Here is an 18,894-nt window from a genome sequence, read left to right on the forward strand (position 1 = left end):
AAAAACAAAGTACAGTGAAATTTTAAAAATTGCAATTCCACAGTTATTTTTTGGAAGGTTTTTTTTTTACCATGTTCACAAAATGCTAAAAGTGACCTGCCATTATGATTCTCCAGATCATTACGAGTTTGCAGATAGCAAACATGTATAGGCTCAATTTTATTTACTTGGTGAAAAAAAGTCCAAAGTTAAAAATGGCACCATTTTCCGACACCCAAAGCGTCTCCATTTTTCGTAATCTGGTTTGGGTGATGGCTTATTTTTGGCACATCGTGCTGATGTTTTTATTGATACCATTTTGGGTAGACGTGATGATTTGATCGCCTGTTATTGCATTTTATTGCACTGTTGCAGCAACACAAAAAACATAAATTTGGCTCTTTTTTTTCATTACCCTGTTTACCAATCAGATTATTTTTTTTTTTATATCTTGATAGATTGGGTGTCTCTGAACATGGTAATACCAAATATGTGTATTTTTATTATTGTTTTATTTTGAATGGGGCAAAAGGGGGATGATTTGAACTTTTATATTTTTTTATATTTTTAAAAACATTTTTTTCTAAGTTTCACGTGCTTCAATAGGTTGTGAAACTCCGATTGCCTATGCTACACATAGCAGGGCTCCAGCCCTGCTATGTGTAGCAGGATTGATCATCTGCTATGAACACCAGTCACTGGGCAGCACCCATAGCAGAGCAGCAATGACAACCACAGGAGTCTCCTGCAGACCACATGTTGTCATGCCAACCAATCAGAGTCCCGTGATAATGTGACAGGAGCACCAATGGGTGGGATTAGTGATGCGCTTCAGAGCGACTTTGTTAAATGCCACTGTCTGAGATTGATAGAGGCATTTAACATGTTAACAGCTGAAGATGGATAGAGATTCCACCCATGGCTGTTAGGGGCACATGTCAGCAGATGAAATCAGCTGTCATGTGCCGCAAAACACCTGGGCTCATAGCCAGAGACTGCATGGAGTGCAGGGACACAACCTATGACATATGCATACCTGCCCCTCATACCTGAATTTGTCTTTTCCCCCCTGACACAAACACTTCCCAGCCGTCACTCAGGGCCTCCGTGCGCCGGGCGCCGCCTCCATTTCCTTCCTGAACGTCCCCGGCGCCTGAGCTGTAAGTTTTTTTTCGGGCATGCGCAGTTTGCGCTGCCATTCAAACTTACAGCACAGGCGCTGGGGATGTTCATGAAGGAAATGGAGGCGGCGCACGGCACACGGAGGCCCTGAGTGACGGCTGGGAGGCGTTTGTGCCAGGGGGGAAAAGACATGCCCCCCTGACAAATTCAGGTGTGAGGGGCACATTATAAAAGCGTTTATTTCAGCATTTGCAGGGACCCAAACTAAAAGAGCCACCTTGACAGAATGCAGCATTAGTGCTGCACAAGGTGGCTCTTTTAGTTAAAAACGCCTGGGGGGGTGCCAGGGTCCCTTTAAATAGGACCTGACTGAAAAAATAAAGTAGATCAAAAGAACCTCAAAAGCTAGACATCAGGCATATGCACTGACTGACTCAAGGTGTACAGTCTCAGCTACATATCAGATGTGCGCATGTGCTGGAACCACTGTGCGTCAGTGGCTATGATGTGTTTTAACTCACAGCGGTTCTGGAGCATGCGCACGTCTGATATGAAGCTGGTACTGTACACCCAGAGTCAGTGTGCATGCCCGGGGCGCTGATGGGCAGTGCTCATGAGCAGGATTTGCTAGGTGGTTGCCGTCACATTGGGACAGTCACAACAATCATTCACAATGGGATTGAATAATTACAATAGGACCCTGACTGACCGTGACTGAACAATTATAAAGCGCCACTCCTATGACTGAGAAAGAAGGTACATGATGCAATCACCTAAGGATAAAAACAGATTTTAGAAGATATATACTTTGACCTTTTCTTTGGCAAAAACATGTTAGGAACATGGGGGGCAGATTATTACACACAGGGGGCAGTTTAATACACAATTTCATACACAATAATAATACACATTTTAAATGCACAAATATTACATGACAGGTTCTCTTTAAGCACCTATGAAACATGGCAAAGAGAAGGTCAAGTTCAGTCAGAGGACTAATCAAAAATGTAAAAAAAAAAACATTTACAAATCATTTTAAGAATCTAACTGTTCCAATTATCTTCTTTTTCCGGAAAAGTAAATGGCAAACTTTAAAAATTAACATATGCATGCGGAGCTGATTGAATTAAATAAAATATCTGAATATTTATAAAGTACATTGAACAACAAAACTAAACAAAAAAATCAAAATTGCAGAATCTATGTTTTTTGGTCACTTCACCTACTAAATGAAAATATGGACTTAAAAGAGATCAGAAAGCTGTATGAAAACCAAAATAGTGAAAGTAAAAACTTTAGCTGTCTGCAAAATACAACGATACCATATAATCACCTAAATATTTAATGCATATTAAACTTACACTAAAACAGCCTGACTCGCCCTCTGTTAAAAAGTTCTTAACAATATAGCTTCAAATGAACCAACTGCATAAATTTGATATCACCATAACAATACTGACATGTAGAAGAAAGTTACCAGCTCATTTTTATTGCAAAGTAAATGTAAAAATAAATCTAATAAAACAATGATAGAAGTACTCAATCACACCCCTGTCGGAATTCACATTCTTCAGCATATTATTGGTAAAATAAATGGTATAATTTAACCCCTTAATGACTGTGCCAATTTTCACCTTAATGACCAAGCCAAGTTTTACAATTCTGACCAGTGTCACTTTATGAGACTACAACTAAGGAACGCTTCAACATTTCCCACTGAGACTGTTTTTTTAATATTGCACTTCATGATAGTGGTAAAATTTCTTCAATATGACTTGCATTTATTTTTGAAAAAAATTGAAATTTTGCAAAAATTTGGAAACTTTCACAATTTTCAAACTTTTAATTTGTATGCCCTTAAATCAGAGAGAAATGTCACACCAAATAGTTCATAAATAACAATTTTCACGTCTATTTTACATAAGTATAATTTTGGAAACATATTTTTTTTGTTAGAAAGTTTAAAAGGTTAAAGGTTGACCAGCGATTTCTAATTTTTCCAACAAAATTTACAAAACCATTTTTTTAGGGAATACATCACATTTGAAGTCACTTTGAGGGGCCTATATGACATAAAGTATCTGAAAGTGACACCATTTTAAAAACTGCTCCCCTCAAGGTGCTGAAAACCACATTCAAGAAGTTTATTAACCCTTCAGGTGCTTCACAGAAACTGAAGCAATGTGGTAGGAAAAAATTAACATTTAATTTTAACACAAAAAATTTACTATAGAGCCAAACTTAATTTTCACAAGGGTAACAGGAGAAAATGGACGCCAAAATGTGTTGTGATATTTCTCTTGAATACACTTATACCGTATTTGTGGGGGAAATCTACTAGGTGGGTGCAAAGCACAGCTTGGAAGGGAAGGAGTGCCATTTGACTTTTTGAATGTAAAATTTGCAGGAATAATTAGTGGACACCATGTCGCATTTGGAGTGCATCTGATGTGCCTAAACAGCGGAAACCCCCCACAAGTGACACTATTTTGGAAGCCACACCTCTCAAGGATTTCATCCAGGGGTATAGTGAGCATTTTGAACCCACAGGTACGAAACAGAATTTAATAACATTAGGTCATCATATTGAATATGTTATCATTAGTGTTAAGTGTTTGCTACTCCAGTTTGCATTGTATGTTTGAGTATGCAGCAAATATCATGGGTGCTCGAGTGACATGCTCGAGTCCCTCCCCTACATGTTTCACAGCTATTAGACACCCAAAAAAACATGCAGGGATCCGTGATACTCCGAGCATACCCAAGCACATGATGCAAACTCAAGTAGCGAGCACTAGGGTTGAGCGAAACGGGTCGTTCATTTTCAAAAGTCGCCGACTTTTGGCAAAGTCGGCGTCTCATGAAACCGAGCCGATCCCAGCGTTGCATCGGCCATGCGGTACGCGACTTTCGCGCCAAAGTCGCGTTTCAATGACGCGAAAAGCGCCATTTCTCAGCCAATGAAGGTGAACGCAAAGTGTGGGCAGCGTGATGACATAGATCTCAGTCCCCACCATCTTAGAGAAGGGCATTGCAGTGATTGGCTTGCTTTCTGCGGCGTCACAGGGGCTATAAAGGGGCGTTCCCGCCGACCGCCATCTTACTGCTGCTGATCTGAGCGTAGGGAGAGGTTGCTGCCGCTTCTTCAGAAGCAGGGATAGTGATAGGCAGGGTACATAAAGCTGCAAACCGCTTGTGCTGTAGCGATTTCCACTGTCCAACACCATCTTTTGTTTGCAGGGACAGTGGAAGCTACATTTTGTTTTCCTCAGCGCTGTCGCTCATTGGGCTGCCCTAGAAGGCTCCCTGACCCTGATAGCTGCATTGCTGTGCCTGTGTGTGTACGACGCTGTGCAAAACCAACTGCTTTTTTCAAAGCACAAATCCTCTTGTTCCTTCCTTTCTGCACAGCTATCTTTTTTGTTTGTCCACACTTTTTATTTAATTTGTGCATCAGTCCACTCCTTATTGCTGCCTGCCATACCTGGCTGAGATTACTGCAGGGAGATAGTAATTGTAGGACAGTCCCTGTTTTTTTTTTTTTTTTTTGTGGGAGATTAAGATTGGCATTTCTGCTAGAGTGCCATCCCTGTGTGTGCCATCTCTCACTCAGTGGGCCATAGAAAGCCTATTAATTTTTTTGCTTGATTTGGGTTCTAAAATCTACCTGAAAAAAAATCACTACATCAATCAGTGGGAGAAAAATATTGGCCTCAGGGCTTGTGTGCAACTCCTGACTCCTGTGTGTGCCATCTCTCACTCAGTGGGCCATAGAAAGCCTTTTTTTTATTATTTGGTTTCTAAAGTCTCCCTGAAAAAAAAAAAATTTCAAACAGTGGGAGATTAATATTGCCCTTTCTGCTTGTGTGCCACTCCTGACTCCTGTGTGTGCCATCTCTCACTCAGTGAGCCATAGAAAGCCTATTAATTTTTTGGCTTGATTTGGGTTCTAAAATCTACCTAAAAAAAATCACTACATCAATCAGTGGGAGAAAAATATTGGCCTCAGGGCTTGTGTGCCACTCCTGACTCCTGTGTGTGCCATCTCTCACTCAGTGGGCCATAGAAAGCCTATTTATTTTTTTGCTTGATTTGGGTTCTAAAATCTACCTGAAAAAAAATCACTACATCAATCAGTGGGAGAAAAATATTGGCCTCAGGGCTTGTGTGCCACTCCTGACTCCTGTGTGTGCCATCTCTCACTCAGTGGGCCATAGAAAGCCTATTTATTTTTTTGCTTGAGTTGGGTTCTAAAATCTACCTGAAAAAAAATCACTACATCAATCAGTGGGAGAAAAATATTGGCCTCAGGGCTTGTGTGCCACTCCTGACTCCTGTGTGTGCCATCTCTCACTCAGTGGGCCATAGAAAGCCTATTTATTTTTTTGCTTGATTTGGGTTCTAAAATCTACCTGAAAAAAAAAAAAAATTCAAACAGTGGGAGATTAATATTGCCCTTTCTGCTTGTGTGCCACTCCTGACTCCTGTGTGTGCCATCTCTCACTCAGTGGGCCATAGAAAGCCTATTAATTTTTTGGCTTGATTTGGGTTCTAAAATCTACCTGAAAAAAAATCACTACATCAATCAGTGGGAGAAAAATATTGGCCTCAGGGCTTGTGTGCAACTCCTGACTCCTGTGTGTGCCATCTCTCACTCAGTGGGCCATAGAAAGCCTTTTTTTTATTATTTGGTTTCTAAAGTCTCCCTGAAAAAAAAAAAAAATTTCAAAAAGTGGGAGATTAATATTGCCCTTTCTGCTTGTGTGCCACTCCTGACTCCTGTGTGTGCCATCTCTCACTCAGTGAGCCATAGAAAGCCTATTAATTTTTTGGCTTGATTTGGGTTCTAAAATCTACCTAAAAAAAATCACTACATCAATCAGTGGGAGAAAAATATTGGCCTCAGGGCTTGTGTGCCACTCCTGACTCCTGTGTGTGCCATCTCTCACTCAGTGGGCCATAGAAAGCCTATTTATTTTTTTGCTTGATTTGGGTTCTAAAATCTACCTGAAAAAAAATCACTACATCAATCAGTGGGAGAAAAATATTGGCCTCAGGGCTTGTGTGCCACTCCTGACTCCTGTGTGTGCCATCTCTCACTCAGTGGGCCATAGAAAGCCTATTTATTTTTTTGCTTGAGTTGGGTTCTAAAATCTACCTGAAAAAAAATCACTACATCAATCAGTGGGAGAAAAATATTGGCCTCAGGGCTTGTGTGCCACTCCTGACTCCTGTGTGTGCCATCTCTCACTCAGTGGGCCATAGAAAGCCTATTTATTTTTTTGCTTGATTTGGGTTCTAAAATCTACCTGAAAAAAAAAAAATTCAAACAGTGGGAGATTAATATTGCCCTTTCTGCTTGTGTGCCACTCCTGACTCCTGTGTGTGCCATCTCTCACTCAGTGGGCCATAGAAAGCCTATTAATTTTTTGGCTTGATTTGGGTTCTAAAATCTACCTGAAAAAAAATCACTACATCAATCAGTGGGAGAAAAATATTGGCCTCAGGGCTTGTGTGCCACTCCTGACTCCTGTGTGTGCCATCTCTCACTCAGTGGGCCATAGAAAGCCTATTTATTTTTTTGCTTGATTTGGGTTCTAAAATCTACCTGAAAAAAAATCACTACATCAATCAGTGGGAGAAAAATATTGGCCTCAGGGCTGGTGTGCCACTCCTGACTCCTGTGTGTGCCATCTCTCACTCAGTGGGCCATAGAAAGCCTATTTATTTTTTTGCTTGATTTGGGTTCTAAAATCTACCTGAAAAAAATCACTACATCAATCAGTGGGAGAAAAATATTGGCCTCAGGGCTTGTGTGCCACTCCTGACTCCTGTGTGTGCCATCTCTCACTCAGTGGGCCATAGAAAGCCTATTTATTTTTTTGCTTGATTTGGGTTCTAAAATCTACCTAAAAAAAATCACTACATCAATCAGTGGGAGAAAAATATTGGCCTCAGGGCTGGTGTGCCACTCCTGACTCCTGTGTGTGCCATCTCTCACTCAGTGGGCCATAGAAAGCCTATTTATTTTTTTGCTTGATTTGGGTTCTAAAATCTACCTGAAAAAAAATCACTACATCAATCAGTGGGAGAAAAATATTGGCCTCAGGGCTGGTGTGCCACTCCTGACTCCTGTGTGTGCCATCTCTCACTCAGTGGGCCATAGAAAGCCTATTTATTTTTTTGCTTGATTTGGGTTCTAAAATCTACCTGAAAAAAATCACTACATCAATCAGTGGGAGAAAAATATTGGCCTCAGGGCTTGTGTGCCACTCCTGACTCCTGTGTGTGCCATCTCTCACTCAGTGGGCCATAGAAAGCCTATTTATTTTTTTGCTTGATTTGGGTTCTAAAATCTACCTAAAAAAATCACTACATCAATCAGTGGGAGAAAAATATTGGCCTCAGGGCTGGTGTGCCACTCCTGACTCCTGTGTGTGCCATCTCTCACTCAGTGGGCCATAGAAAGCCTATTTATTTTTTTGCTTGATTTGGGTTCTAAAATCTACCTGAAAAAAAATCACTACATCAATCAGTGGGAGAAAAATATTGGCCTCAGGGCTTGTGTGCCACTCCTGACTCCTGTGTGTGCCATCTCTCACTCAGTGGGCCATAGAAAGCCTATTTATTTTTTTGCTTGAGTTGGGTTCTAAAATCTACCTGAAAAAAAATCACTACATCAATCAGTGGGAGAAAAATATTGGCCTCAGGGCTTGTGTGCCACTCCTGACTCCTGTGTGTGCCATCTCTCACTCAGTGGGCCATAGAAAGCCTATTTATTTTTTTGCTTGATTTGGGTTCTAAAATCTACCTGAAAAAAAAAAAATTCAAACAGTGGGAGATTAATATTGCCCTTTCTGCTTGTGTGCCACTCCTGACTCCTGTGTGTGCCATCTCTCACTCAGTGGGCCATAGAAAGCCTATTAATTTTTTGGCTTGATTTGGGTTCTAAAATCTACCTGAAAAAAAATCACTACATCAATCAGTGGGAGAAAAATATTGGCCTCAGGGCTTGTGTGCCACTCCTGACTCCTGTGTGTGCCATCTCTCACTCAGTGGGCCATAGAAAGCCTATTTATTTTTTTGCTTGATTTGGGTTCTAAAATCTACCTGAAAAAAAATCACTACATCAATCAGTGGGAGAAAAATATTGGCCTCAGGGCTGGTGTGCCACTCCTGACTCCTGTGTGTGCCATCTCTCACTCAGTGGGCCATAGAAAGCCTATTTATTTTTTTGCTTGATTTGGGTTCTAAAATCTACCTGAAAAAAATCACTACATCAATCAGTGGGAGAAAAATATTGGCCTCAGGGCTTGTGTGCCACTCCTGACTCCTGTGTGTGCCATCTCTCACTCAGTGGGCCATAGAAAGCCTATTTATTTTTTTGCTTGATTTGGGTTCTAAAATCTACCTAAAAAAAATCACTACATCAATCAGTGGGAGAAAAATATTGGCCTCAGGGCTGGTGTGCCACTCCTGACTCCTGTGTGTGCCATCTCTCACTCAGTGGGCCATAGAAAGCCTATTTATTTTTTTGCTTGATTTGGGTTCTAAAATCTACCTGAAAAAAAATCACTACATCAATCAGTGGGAGAAAAATATTGGCCTCAGGGCTGGTGTGCCACTCCTGACTCCTGTGTGTGCCATCTCTCACTCAGTGGGCCATAGAAAGCCTATTTATTTTTTTGCTTGATTTGGGTTCTAAAATCTACCTGAAAAAAATCACTACATCAATCAGTGGGAGAAAAATATTGGCCTCAGGGCTTGTGTGCCACTCCTGACTCCTGTGTGTGCCATCTCTCACTCAGTGGGCCATAGAAAGCCTATTTATTTTTTTGCTTGATTTGGGTTCTAAAATCTACCTAAAAAAATCACTACATCAATCAGTGGGAGAAAAATATTGGCCTCAGGGCTGGTGTGCCACTCCTGACTCCTGTGTGTGCCATCTCTCACTCAGTGGGCCATAGAAAGCCTATTTATTTTTTTGCTTGATTTGGGTTCTAAAATCTACCTGAAAAAAAATCACTACATCAATCAGTGGGAGAAAAATATTGGCCTCAGGGCTTGTGTGCCACTCCTGACTCCTGTGTGTGCCATCTCTCACTCAGTGGGCCATAGAAAGCCTATTTATTTTTTTGCTTGAGTTGGGTTCTAAAATCTACCTGAAAAAAAATCACTACATCAATCAGTGGGAGAAAAATATTGGCCTCAGGGCTTGTGTGCCACTCCTGACTCCTGTGTGTGCCATCTCTCACTCAGTGGGCCATAGAAAGCCTATTTATTTTTTTGCTTGATTTGGGTTCTAAAATCTACCTGAAAAAAAAAAAAATTCAAACAGTGGGAGATTAATATTGCCCTTTCTGCTTGTGTGCCACTCCTGACTCCTGTGTGTGCCATCTCTCACTCAGTGGGCCATAGAAAGCCTATTAATTTTTTGGCTTGATTTGGGTTCTAAAATCTACCTGAAAAAAAATCACTACATCAATCAGTGGGAGAAAAATATTGGCCTCAGGGCTTGTGTGCCACTCCTGACTCCTGTGTGTGCCATCTCTCACTCAGTGGGCCATAGAAAGCCTATTTATTTTTTTGCTTGATTTGGGTTCTAAAATCTACCTGAAAAAAAATCACTACATCAATCAGTGGGAGAAAAATATTGGCCTCAGGGCTGGTGTGCCACTCCTGACTCCTGTGTGTGCCATCTCTCACTCAGTGGGCCATAGAAAGCCTATTTATTTTTTTGCTTGATTTGGGTTCTAAAATCTACCTGAAAAAAATCACTACATCAATCAGTGGGAGAAAAATATTGGCCTCAGGGCTTGTGTGCCATTCCTGACTCCTGTGTGTGCCATCTCTCACTCAGTGGGCCATAGAAAGCCTATTAATTTTTTTGCTTGATTTGGGTTCTAAAATCTACCTGAAAAAAAAAAATTCAAACAGTGGGAGATTAATATTGCCCTTTCTGCTTGTGTGCCACTCCTGACTCCTGTGTGTGCCATCTCTCACTCAGTGGGCCATAGAAAGCCTATTTATTTTTTATTATTTGGTTTCTAAAGTCTCCCTGAAAAAAAAAAAAAAAAAAAACAGTGGGAGATTAATATTGCCCTTTCTGCTTGTGTGCCACTCCTGACTCCTGTGTGTGCCATCTCTCACTCAGTGGGCCATAGAAAGCCTATTTATTTTTTATTATTTGGTTTCTAAAGTCTCCCTGAAAAAGAAAAAAAAATAAAACAGTGGGAGATTAATATTGCCCTTTCTGCTTGTGTGCCACTCCTGACTCCTGTGTGTGCCATCTCTCACTCAGTGGGCCATAGAAAGCCTATTTATTTTTTATTATTTGGTTTCTAAAGTCTCCCTGAAAAAGAAAAAAAAAAGAAAACAGTGGGAGATTAATATTGCCCTTTCTGCTTGTGTGCCACTCCTGACTCCTGTGTGTGCCATCTCTCACTCAGTGGGCCATAGAAAGCCTTTGTTTTTTTTATTATTTGGTTTCTAAAGTCTCCCTGAAAAAGAAAAAAAAAATAAAACAGTTGGAGATTAATATTGCCCTTTCTGCTTGTGTGCCACTCCTGACTCCTGTGTGTGCCATCTCTCACTCAGTGGGCCATAGAAAGCCTATTTATTTTTTTGCTTGATTTGGGTTCTAAAATCTACCTGAAAAAAAATCACTACATCAATCAGTGGGAGAAAAATATTGGCCTCAGGGCTGGTGTGCCACTCCTGACTCCTGTGTGTGCCATCTCTCACTCAGTGGGCCATAGAAAGCCTATTTATTTTTTTGCTTGATTTGGGTTCTAAAATCTACCTGAAAAAAATCACTACATCAATCAGTGGGAGAAAAATATTGGCCTCAGGGCTTGTGTGCCATTCCTGACTCCTGTGTGTGCCATCTCTCACTCAGTGGGCCATAGAAAGCCTATTAATATTTTTGCTTGATTTGGGTTCTAAAATCTACCTGAAAAAAAAAAAATTCAAACAGTGGGAGATTATTATTGCCCTTTCTGCTTGTGTGCCACTCCTGACTCCTGTGTGTGCCATCTCTCACTCAGTGGGCCATAGAAAGCCTATTTATTTTTTATTATTTGGTTTCTAAAGTCTCCCTGAAAAAAAAAAAAAAAAAAAACAGTGGGAGATTAATATTGCCCTTTCTGCTTGTGTGCCACTCCTGACTCCTGTGTGTGCCATCTCTCACTCAGTGGGCCATAGAAAGCCTATTTATTTTTTATTATTTGGTTTCTAAAGTCTCCCTGAAAAAGAAAAAAAAATAAAACAGTGGGAGATTAATATTGCCCTTTCTGCTTGTGTGCCACTCCTGACTCCTGTGTGTGCCATCTCTCACTCAGTGGGCCATAGAAAGCCTATTTATTTTTTATTATTTGGTTTCTAAAGTCTCCCTGAAAAAGAAAAAAAAATAAAACAGTGGGAGATTAATATTGCCCTTTCTGCTTGTGTGCCACTCCTGACTCCTGTGTGTGCCATCTCTCACTCAGTGGGCCATAGAAAGCCTATTTATTTTTTATTATTTGGTTTCTAAAGTCTCCCTGAAAAAGAAAAAAAAAAGAAAACAGTGGGAGATTAATATTGCCCTTTCTGCTTGTGTGCCACTCCTGACTCCTGTGTGTGCCATCTCTCACTCAGTGGGCCATAGAAAGCCTTTGTTTTTTTTATTATTTGGTTTCTAAAGTCTCCCTGAAAAAGAAAAAAAAAATAAAACAGTTGGAGATTAATATTGCCCTTTCTGCTTGTGTGCCACTCCTGACTCCTGTGTGTGCCATCTCTCACTCAGTGGGCCATAGAAAGCCTATTTATTTTTTTGCTTGATTTGGGTTCTAAAATCTACCTAAAAAAAATCACTACATCAATCAGTGGGAGAAAAATATTGGCCTCAGGGCTGGTGTGCCACTCCTGACTCCTGTGTGTGCCATCTCTCACTCAGTGGGCCATAGAAAGCCTATTTATTTTTTTGCTTGATTTGGGTTCTAAAATCTACCTGAAAAAAAATCACTACATCAATCAGTGGGAGAAAAATATTGGCCTCAGGGCTTGTGTGCCACTCCTGACTCCTGTGTGTGCCATCTCTCACTCAGTGGGCCATAGAAAGCCTATTTATTTTTTTGCTTGAGTTGGGTTCTAAAATCTACCTGAAAAAAAATCACTACATCAATCAGTGGGAGAAAAATATTGGCCTCCGGGCTTGTGTGCCACTCCTGACTCCTGTGTGTGCCATCTCTCACTCAGTGGGCCATAGAAAGCCTATTTATTTTTTTGCTTGATTTGGGTTCTAAAATCTACCTGAAAAAAAATCACTACATCAATCAGTGGGAGAAAAATATTGGCCTCAGGGCTGGTGTGCCACTCCTGACTCCTGTGTGTGCCATCTCTCACTCAGTGGGCCATAGAAAGCCTATTTATTTTTTTGCTTGATTTGGGTTCTAAAATCTACCTGAAAAAAATCACTACATCAATCAGTGGGAGAAAAATATTGGCCTCAGGGCTTGTGTGCCACTCCTGACTCCTGTGTGTGCCATCTCTCACTCAGTGGGCCATAGAAAGCCTATTTATTTTTTTGCTTGATTTGGGTTCTAAAATCTACCTAAAAAAAATCACTACATCAATCAGTGGGAGAAAAATATTGGCCTCAGGGCTGGTGTGCCACTCCTGACTCCTGTGTGTGCCATCTCTCACTCAGTGGGCCATAGAAAGCCTATTTATTTTTTTGCTTGATTTGGGTTCTAAAATCTACCTGAAAAAAAATCACTACATCAATCAGTGGGAGAAAAATATTGGCCTCAGGGCTTGTGTGCCACTCCTGACTCCTGTGTGTGCCATCTCTCACTCAGTGGGCCATAGAAAGCCTATTTATTTTTTTGCTTGAGTTGGGTTCTAAAATCTACCTGAAAAAAAATCACTACATCAATCAGTGGGAGAAAAATATTGGCCTCAGGGCTTGTGTGCCACTCCTGACTCCTGTGTGTGCCATCTCTCACTCAGTGGGCCATAGAAAGCCTATTTATTTTTTTGCTTGATTTGGGTTCTAAAATCTACCTGAAAAAAAAAAAAATTCAAACAGTGGGAGATTAATATTGCCCTTTCTGCTTGTGTGCCACTCCTGACTCCTGTGTGTGCCATCTCTCACTCAGTGGGCCATAGAAAGCCTATTAATTTTTTGGCTTGATTTGGGTTCTAAAATCTACCTGAAAAAAAATCACTACATCAATCAGTGGGAGAAAAATATTGGCCTCAGGGCTTGTGTGCCACTCCTGACTCCTGTGTGTGCCATCTCTCACTCAGTGGGCCATAGAAAGCCTATTTATTTTTTTGCTTGATTTGGGTTCTAAAATCTACCTGAAAAAAAATCACTACATCAATCAGTGGGAGAAAAATATTGGCCTCAGGGCTGGTGTGCCACTCCTGACTCCTGTGTGTGCCATCTCTCACTCAGTGGGCCATAGAAAGCCTATTTATTTTTTTGCTTGATTTGGGTTCTAAAATCTACCTGAAAAAAATCACTACATCAATCAGTGGGAGAAAAATATTGGCCTCAGGGCTTGTGTGCCATTCCTGACTCCTGTGTGTGCCATCTCTCACTCAGTGGGCCATAGAAAGCCTATTAATTTTTTTGCTTGATTTGGGTTCTAAAATCTACCTGAAAAAAAAAACATTCAAACAGTGGGAGATTAATATTGCCCTTTCTGCTTGTGTGCCACTCCTGACTCCTGTGTGTGCCATCTCTCACTCAGTGGGCCATAGAAAGCCTATTTATTTTTTATTATTTGGTTTCTAAAGTCTCCCTGAAAAAAAAAAAAAAAAAAAACAGTGGGAGATTAATATTGCCCTTTCTGCTTGTGTGCCACTCCTGACTCCTGTGTGTGCCATCTCTCACTCAGTGGGCCATAGAAAGCCTATTTATTTTTTATTATTTGGTTTCTAAAGTCTCCCTGAAAAAGAAAAAAAAATAAAACAGTGGGAGATTAATATTGCCCTTTCTGCTTGTGTGCCACTCCTGACTCCTGTGTGTGCCATCTCTCACTCAGTGGGCCATAGAAAGCCTATTTATTTTTTATTATTTGGTTTCTAAAGTCTCCCTGAAAAAGAAAAAAAAAAGAAAACAGTGGGAGATTAATATTGCCCTTTCTGCTTGTGTGCCACTCCTGACTCCTGTGTGTGCCATCTCTCACTCAGTGGGCCATAGAAAGCCTTTGTTTTTTTTATTATTTGGTTTCTAAAGTCTCCCTGAAAAAGAAAAAAAAAATAAAACAGTTGGAGATTAATATTGCCCTTTCTGCTTGTGTGCCACTCCTGACTCCTGTGTGTGCCATCTCTCACTCAGTGGGCCATAGAAAGCCTATTTATTTTTTTGCTTGATTTGGGTTCTAAAATCTACCTGAAAAAAAATCACTACATCAATCAGTGGGAGAAAAATATTGGCCTCAGGGCTGGTGTGCCACTCCTGACTCCTGTGTGTGCCATCTCTCACTCAGTGGGCCATAGAAAGCCTATTTATTTTTTTGCTTGATTTGGGTTCTAAAATCTACCTGAAAAAAATCACTACATCAATCAGTGGGAGAAAAATATTGGCCTCAGGGCTTGTGTGCCATTCCTGACTCCTGTGTGTGCCATCTCTCACTCAGTGGGCCATAGAAAGCCTATTAATATTTTTGCTTGATTTGGGTTCTAAAATCTACCTGAAAAAAAAAAAAATTCAAACAGTGGGAGATTATTATTGCCCTTTCTGCTTGTGTGCCACTCCTGACTCCTGTGTGTGCCATCTCTCACTCAGTGGGCCATAGAAAGCCTATTTATTTTTTATTATTTGGTTTCTAAAGTCTCCCTGAAAAAAAAAAAAAAAAAAAACAGTGGGAGATTAATATTGCCCTTTCTGCTTGTGTGCCACTCCTGACTCCTGTGTGTGCCATCTCTCACTCAGTGGGCCATAGAAAGCCTATTTATTTTTTATTATTTGGTTTCTAAAGTCTCCCTGAAAAAGAAAAAAAAATAAAACAGTGGGAGATTAATATTGCCCTTTCTGCTTGTGTGCCACTCCTGACTCCTGTGTGTGCCATCTCTCACTCAGTGGGCCATAGAAAGCCTTTGTTTTTTTTATTATTTGGTTTCTAAAGTCTCCCTGAAAAAGAAAAAAAAAAGAAAACAGTTGGAGATTAATATTGCCCTTTCTGCTTGTGTGCCACTCCTGACTCCTGTGTGTGCCATCTCTCACTCAGTGGGCCATAGAAAGCCTATTTATTTTTTATTATTTGGTTTCTCAAGTCTCCCTGAAAAAGAAAAAAAAAATAAAACAGTGGGAGATTAATATTGACATTTGTGCTTGAGTGACAGTCCTGCGTGTGTGGCATCTCTGTGATTTGGTGCCACAGAAAACAGAGTGTGTAACATTGTGCCTCATTTTCCTTGTGGTCTCACCAACCTGTTAAGGGATATTGAAATCATACTGAAGTTATAGCTCACCGTGTAAGTTGTTTGACAGCAACAAATAAAGTTACTTTGGTTAAGTTTTTAAAACAATGAGGAAGTCTGGTGCAAGAGGTCGGCGTGGCCGTGGGCGTTCATTGTCAGCTGGTAATGATGGTAGTGGTAGTGGAGCATCAGGTGGTCGTGGGGATAAAAATATTCCACCTAAGTCTGGAGCTGTGGAGCCAGTTTCGTCGTCTGGCTACACAAGGCCTCGAACGCTCTCTTTTCTGGGAGTAGGAAAACCGCTTTTAAAGGCGGAGCAGCAACAGCAAGTTTTGGCTTACATTGCAGACTCAGCCTCTAGCTCTTTTGCCTCCTCTTCTGAAACTGGTAAATGTAAAAGCAGCGCGTCGCTTGTGGATGTTCACGGTCAGGGACAAGTCGCTTCCTTGTCCTCTTCAGCAAAAACTACAACAAGAGAGAAGGATGCAGCAGGCGACACAACGGGTAACTCCATGGAGCTCTTTACAAATACCGTCCCTGGCTTAGAAAGTGAAACACTTAACAGGCCATGCCCATTACAAGTAGATTCTGACATGGAGTGCACTGATGCACAGCCACAGCCAGAGTACTATGCTGCTCCTTTGACTCAGACCACCACATTGCCCTCTCAGGGTACTGATCCACAATCAGACCCTGATGAGACTATGTTGCCCCACCACGATTGCTATACCACCGACCGACACAGTGACACAGACGAAGTTGCACAAGAGCTCGAAGAGGAGGTAATAGATGACCCAGTTGTTGACCCCGATTGGCAGCCATTGGGGGAACAGGGTGCAGGCGGCAGTAGTTCAGAAGCAGAGGTGGAGGAGGGGCCGCAGCAGGCATCAACATCGCAACAGGTTCCATCTGCCGGGCCCGTATCTGGCCCAAAACGCGTGTCAAAGCCAAAACCTGTTGGAGGACTGCGTGGCCATCCGGTTAAAGCTCAGTCTGCAATCCCTGAAAAGGGATCCGATGCTAGAAAGAGTGCAGTCTGGCATTTTTTTAAACAACATCCAATTGATCAGCGCAAAGTTATCTGTCAAAAATGTTCAACTAGCTTAAGCAGAGGTCAGAATCTGAAAAGTCTAAATACTAGTTGCATGCATAGACACTTAACCACCATGCATTTTCAAGCCTGGACTAACTACCAAACGTCCCTTAAGGTTGTAGCACCCTCGGCCAATGAAGCTAGTCAGCAACGCAACATCCCTTCCGTCACTGTAAGGCCACCATTTTCCGCACCACCGGCAGTATCTGTGCAGGTTTCTTTGCCAGCCAAAAGCAGTCAGGGTCAGGGAATCACCAGTTTTGTAGGAGGAAATATTGCATCTAGGGCACCGGCGGAAACAATACCATCTCCAACCGTCTCTCAGTCTGCCATGTACACCGGCACACCCGAAAGTTCTACTATCTCCAGCTCTCCAGTCCAGCTCACCGTACATGAGACTCTGGTTAGAAAAAGGAAGTACTTATCCTCGCATCCGCGTACACAGGGTTTTAACGCCCACATAGCTAGACTAATCTCGTTAGAGATGATGCCCTACCGGTTAGTTGAAAGCAAAGCTTTCAAAGCCCTGATGGAGTACGCTGAACCACGATACGAGCTACCCAGTCGACACTTTTTTTCCAGAAAAGCCATCCCAGCCCTGCACCAGCATGTTAAACAGCGCATCGTCCATGCACTCAGGCAATCTGTGAGTACAAAGGTGCACCTGACTACAGATGCATGGACCAGTAGGCATGGCCAGGGACGTTATGTGTCCATCACGGCACACTGGGTGAATGTGGTGGATGCAGGGTCCACAGGGGACATCAATTTCGGGACAGTTGTGCCTAGCCCACGGTCTAGGAAACAGTTGGCTGTAGGCGTTCGCACCCCCTCCTCCTCCTCCTCCTCGTCCTCCTGCAGAAGCTACAGCTCTTCCACAGACCGCAGTCGGCCAACCACTCCATCGGCAGATGACACTGTTGCACACCAGTTGTCCCATTATGGGCCAGCTACTGGCAAGCGTCAGCAGGCTGTATTGGCTATGAAGTGTTTGGGCGACAACAGACACACCGCGGAAGTTCTGTCCGAGTTCTTGCAACAAGAAATGCAGTCGTGGCTGGGCACAGTAGATCTTGAGGCAGGCAAGGTAGTGAGTGATAACGGAAGGAATTTCATGGCTGCCATCTCCCTTTCCCAACTGAAACACATTCCTTGCCTGGCTCACACCTTAAACCTGGTGGTGCAGTGCTTATTGAAAACCTATCCTGGGTTCTCCGACCTGCTCCTCAAAGTGCGTGGACTTTGCTCACATATCCGACGTTCGCCTGTACACTCCAGCCGTATGCAGACCTATCAGCGGTCTTTGAACCTTCCCCAGCATCGCCTAATCATAGACGTTGCAACAAGGTGGAACTCAACACTGCACATGCTTCAGAGACTGTGCCAACAGAGGCGGGCTGTTATGTTTTTGTGGGAGGATACACATACACGGGCAGGCAGTAGGATGGCAGACATGGAGTTGTCAGGTGTGCAGTGGTCGAAGATACAAGACATGTGTCAAGTTCTTCAGTGTTTTGAGGAATGCACACGGCTGGTTAGTGCAGACAACGCCATAATAAGCATGAGCATCCCTTTAATGCGTCTGCTGATGCAAAGTTTGACGCACATAAAGGATCAGGCGTCTGCACCAGAGGAAGAGGAAAGCCTTGATGACAGTCAGCCATTGTCTGGTCAGGGCAGTGTACAGGACGAGGTAGCGGGCGAAGAGGAGGTGGAGGACGAGGAGGATGATGGGGATGAGTATATTTTTAATGCGGAAGCTTTCCCGGGGGCACTGGAAATTGGTTGCGTGGCAAGGCCGGGTTCTGGTTTTTTGAGGGACACAAGTGACGTAGATTTGCCTGAAACTGCCCCTCAACCAATCACAACCGGAGATTTGACAACTGGAACTTTGGCCCACATGGCGGATTATGCCTTACGTATCCTAAAAAGGGACACATGCATTACGAAAATGATGAACGATGACGATTACTGGTTGGCCTGCCTCCTTGATCCACGCTATAAAGGCAAATTGCAAAATATTATGCCACATGAGAACTTGGAACTAATATTAGCAACCAAACAATCAACTCTTGTTGACCGTTTGCTTCAGGCATTCCCAGCACACAGCGCACGTGATCGTTCTCACACGAGCTCCAGGGGGCAGCAGACTAGGAGTGTTAGGGGTGCACACATCAGAAGTGGCGTTGGACAGAGGGGTTTTCTGACCAGGTTGTGGAGTGATTTTGCTATGACCGCAGACAGGACAGGTACTGCTGCATCAATTGAAAGTGACAGGCGACAACATT

Source organism: Ranitomeya variabilis, chromosome 6 (assembly GCF_051348905.1).
Source record: "Ranitomeya variabilis isolate aRanVar5 chromosome 6, aRanVar5.hap1, whole genome shotgun sequence".
Lineage (NCBI taxonomy): Eukaryota > Metazoa > Chordata > Amphibia > Anura > Dendrobatidae > Ranitomeya > Ranitomeya variabilis.